The 4,657-nt window shown below is 40.7% G+C and overlaps 1 non-coding gene across 1 annotated transcript; it reads right to left on the bottom strand.

Annotated features, from left to right (window-relative positions):
* Nucleotides 1-3,539: 3,539 nt before the first annotated feature.
* Nucleotides 3,540-3,609, bottom strand: Trnaa-cgc (transfer RNA alanine (anticodon CGC)). The gene has a single exon. It is a non-coding gene; the product is annotated as a tRNA-Ala (tRNA).
* Between the last annotated feature and the right edge of the window lie 1,048 nt (nt 3,610-4,657).

The following is a 4,657-nucleotide window of genomic DNA, read 5'->3' as shown; positions in this document are numbered from 1 at the left end:
CCTCAAATGAGAATGTGAACTCATCTCTCAGGTGCTGTAGATGAGATGCTTAAACATTGAGCTCCTTCCTTTCCAACAGTTCCACACAGATGAGATTATTTAAAATGGACATAAAATTAGCATTAACAAAGAGAAAGAGTTCAGCCACAGGACTGCCTGTAAACTGAGAAGATTGTGGAAGGATTGGTACAAATTCCCATATTTTTGCTTTGAAAGTAGAGGTTTCAGTTCAGGTAAGTATATAAGATATTTGATATCATTTATTTTATTTTAATGTTTGCAATATACTAATAGGAATAGGAGCAATAAGGGGTTCAGTCTCATTGGAGTATAAATTTTGAAGCATGGATTGGGGAGATTTGGTGCTGATGGGACAAAACATGTTCAAATAACTGGAGACAGCGTGTTCCAGATTGAGGAGATTAAAATTTATCCTATGGATATGGGTTATCAATATAAATGGGGTGAGCAATGAAGGCAGAGTAATTAGTCTAGAATTTTGTTTTAAGGAGGCTGCTCAATTTACAGCATGGAGTATGGATTATGTGGGCATATGGGGTATGAAGTCCAAAGGGAAGAAAGTAAGAACATTTAGGTGCAGTGCAACAATCCTGCAAAAAGACAATTAAAAAACTCGACAAATTACTTTGTTTCAGTTTATTGGTATCAAAGCCCTTTATTCCTCTCCTCTGATAACTTGTGAGATTTCTCAGGAGTTCGTAGACTTTTGAAAAAACAGTCCAGAGCTGGCATTACTCAAATTAGAAAAACATAAAACCATTTAAAGCTCTTTCCTAATGTTTTAATTTATTTAGGCAGAAATTATTTACTAAGTTCCTACCATGTACCAAGTACAAACCTGGGTCCCAAAAATATTAGTGGGAGAATTGTAATACAGGGGGCATTACAGAGAGGAGTACCTATGAAAGGAGAATATAATAGACATGACAATATGCAAGCACATAATTTTTGCAAGTCTGTGAGGAGGAAGGCGAGTTGGGGTGGGGAATGAACATCTTATCCAAAAAAAATCAGTAAAGGATTCTACAGGAAGTAAGATCTGAAGTGTAGGAGGGCTAATGGTAAGGTAGGGGCAGTGTGGGAAGAGGGAAAAATTCAGGCAAAGGAAAAAGCAAGTATACAGAGAGAGCCTGGGCTTAGCCAGGAACCAGAAATTAGTCCAGCCTGGAAGAATCAGAGGGTTCAGTAGGGGGATCAAGAGATGAGGCAATTGCACTGTGAGTGCATTGTCCTCTTGTGAAGAACACACTTTCCTTTGGGTAGAGGCTGTGTAATTGTCCTAGCCTCTTGAACATTCAATGTGTGCATCAGTTAGGGAGTGCAGCCAAGGCATTTTCTGTGGTCCAAACACAACTCCTCTTAGTGAGCAGCTTCTGCTCAGGCAGGGAGCCTGAGGGACCTGCAGCAATATTCACCAGCAGGAATCTGGAATCCTCACAACATGGGTGCATTTCTAATCTGTAGATGTGTTGGATCTAGACAGGTACTTGGCTTCTCCCTCTGGGAATCTTGCTTCACCGGTTCCCAAACTGCAGTAACTAGAACACTGAGGGCATCCTCTTTGCTCAGACAGACTTTCTAGTACTTTGAATCCAGTGTCTTCACTTTATGTAACTAATGTACTTTTTTTTTCACAAAATAGAAGTTTCCCTGGAGAGCCCATACTAGCTGTTCTTCCTTCTCTTTTCTGTAGCAGGGCTGCCCTGCCTGCTACTTATCAGGTCTGAAAAGAAGGTTTAATTTCTCAACTATTCAAGGAGGCTCTTGGGGGGTGTCATTCACTGCATCGCTGACTTCTGGGCCAGCACAAATTGAATTCCATGCATGCATGCTTATCTGTCTTTGACAGACCCTTGGAGTCTTGCCTCTCACAGGGCGGTGTGGATGCAGAGGCTGCTGCCTTTCCCAGCCCCCTCACTCTGTGCCTATTGCTCCGTCTCCCCTTCTATGGCAGCTGCTCCTTCCTCTAGGTCTCTCCTTAGTGTCTGCTTTCCACCCCTGCTGACTGTAACCTTCTTTCTCAAACACAAAGCCTCCTAAAATATTTTTTGGGGCAGTCTCCAGATAATCACCAGAAAAGTCTCCAGATAAGCTGTGCCCTGAATCATGACATGTCTTAATTCAAGTACAGTCAGTGTGCAAAGATCTCTAAGCGCTTGCTACACCTGATCAGCAAGTACAAAGTGCAAAATTAAACTAGAAAGAATGAAGTTTTGCCAATGAAGTCTCCAATTCGGAAAACAAAGCAAATACCTCTTCTTAACAAGAAAATCGACAATAAAACACTTTTTTTTTTTTTTTTTTAAGAAAGCACATCCTTCATACTTTTTGGAAGGTTTAGGGATATCTTGGCAATGCGGGGTAGTTATTGCTTAAATAAAATAAAAGACAATTCTGACTTCTGACTGTGAGAACCATAGTATGAAGGAGATAGAAAGCTAAAGAGCACCTTGTCTGGTGGCCATGTAAGACCCAGGAGCTGCCGGGGCAACCTCTTGGCAGTAGTCCAGGAGGAGCTGGTCCCTTTGTCTATTGGTAGCTTTTCCTGCTTACATTTTCCTAGTTTCCTGTGGGATAGCCACTGAGGATACATAAATTGAGGTTAATAAGTAGATATATCAAAGAAATGTGCCTTGTGAGCAATTTCTCTCAGAAGAAAGGTGGTCCCCTTATTAGTATTTTGGCCAGAAGATACAAATATGGGTTATGCATATGGAAAATGGACAGACATAGAGCACGTAGGCATTAGGTAAGATGCCAAATACCCTCTTAACATGTGTATGAAAGGGAAGTAGACACCTTGGGGGAACAGCCACTCTTAACTCACAGCTGCTTCCCGCCCCCAGCTAGATTTTTATGGAGAATAATGCACTTCCTGTTCAGATAAAAGTTGCTGCTTGGATCTGTTTTCACCCACATTCATTAAACGATGAGCCATGGTAGTTCTTGCCAAAGACTTTTATTAGGAGTCGAAGAAAGAACTCAGGAGGGCAGCTTGACGTCTACATGATGGTACGTTTGACTCTTCAGATTTTCCTTTGGTAGTAAATTTTGCTCCTGCTGACAGCAAGAATAATTGCTGCACACAGAGTTTAACTCTATTTTCTTGCTGGACTTTTTACAGTATAAGCAATCTCGGACAACAAAGTTTTCAGACCAAATCCTGCTTCTGAGCAGAGAAAATCAACTTGTATTCTGATGTCCAACCCTACAGCCATCAGCTTGTTGTGACAGTAGAAAGAATGTTTGCTTTGAATTGCTCTTTATATTCCAGATGGTAGCAAATAATAAAATACTTTTTTAAAAAAATTATGCGTGATAACTATTCTATTAAATAAACACAACTTCATGAGGTGAGATTTTCATATTTTAAAGTATTCTCAAATATTTAGGTACTTAGGTATTTGTGTATTGTCTTTCACTACCTTCTGACTATTGTCTATAATTCTCTGCATTCTTTCTCCATTTGATGTTGCCATTTAGGAATAATGGTATTTTACCAAGCTATATCTTTTTGTTGTTGTTGCTGGGGATTGAACCCAGGGCCTTGTGCATGCGAGGCAAGCGCTCTACCAACTGAGCTATATCCCCAGCCCAGTATTGTATCAAGGAAATAGCTTTAGCATTGGTGTATTTTATTAATACATCTTATTTCACTCGTTGGGATCTATAAAAAATGTTCCTACTGTTTTCATCTTTCAAATATATTCAATAGGATTCTGAGTCTCCAGAAAATCTATTCTTTTTCCTGGTTTTCACTCAACCAATTACCAGGGACAGGAGAAATGAAAACAGAGGGGTAAGCTACTCCATTTTTTTTTTTTTTTTTTTTTTAATATGCCATCTCCTGTTGGGAGACGGGGAGCTTCCCAGGTTCTTCAAGTGGCCAGGGACTTTCACTTTTGACTTGTTGCCCAGTGAGAAAGGTAACTTTTAAAAATAGATGCCTATTGATTATTCAGAACAGTGGGTTTTATGGTAGAATATTCATCCATGAATCAATTGCACTCGCTAATATCTCCCTGTCATGATTTAGATGTGGTGTCCCCCAAGAGCTCACAAGTGAGACAATGCAAGGTTTGTATGAAAAATGATTGGGCAAGAGCCTTAACTTAATCACTGAATTAATCTCTGATGGGATTAACTTGGTGGTAAGTGGGTGCAGGTGGGGTGTAGCTGGAGGAAGTGGTTCATTGGGAGCCTGGTCGATGGGGTATCATACATTTTGTATCTGGAGAGTGGAGTCTCTCTCTGCTCTCTGATCATCATGTGAGCTGCTTCCCTCTGCCAAACTCTTCTGCCATGATGTTCTGCTTCACTTCAAGCCCTGAGGAATGGAGCCGGCCTTACTATGCACTAAGACCTCTGAAACTGGATCCCTCAAATAAACTTTTCCTCCTCTACAGTTGTTCTGGTTGGGTCTTTTAGTCATAGCAGCAAAGTAGCTGACTACAACATTCCCTTTACCCTCTTCCTCTCCCCCTGATTCCCTTCCTCTACACCAATGGTCTCTCTGCTACACTCATGATGACATTTCCCTGCCCTCCCTTTCCCATCTGGCTTCCACAATGAAAGAAAATACAACACAACACTTGTCTTTGTTAGCCTGCTTATTTCAGTTAACATGATGATAGCC

The sequence above is a fragment of the Callospermophilus lateralis genome, chromosome 4 (assembly GCF_048772815.1).
Source record: "Callospermophilus lateralis isolate mCalLat2 chromosome 4, mCalLat2.hap1, whole genome shotgun sequence".
NCBI lineage: Eukaryota > Metazoa > Chordata > Mammalia > Rodentia > Sciuridae > Callospermophilus > Callospermophilus lateralis.
This window is presented reverse-complemented; position numbering and strand designations above follow the sequence as displayed.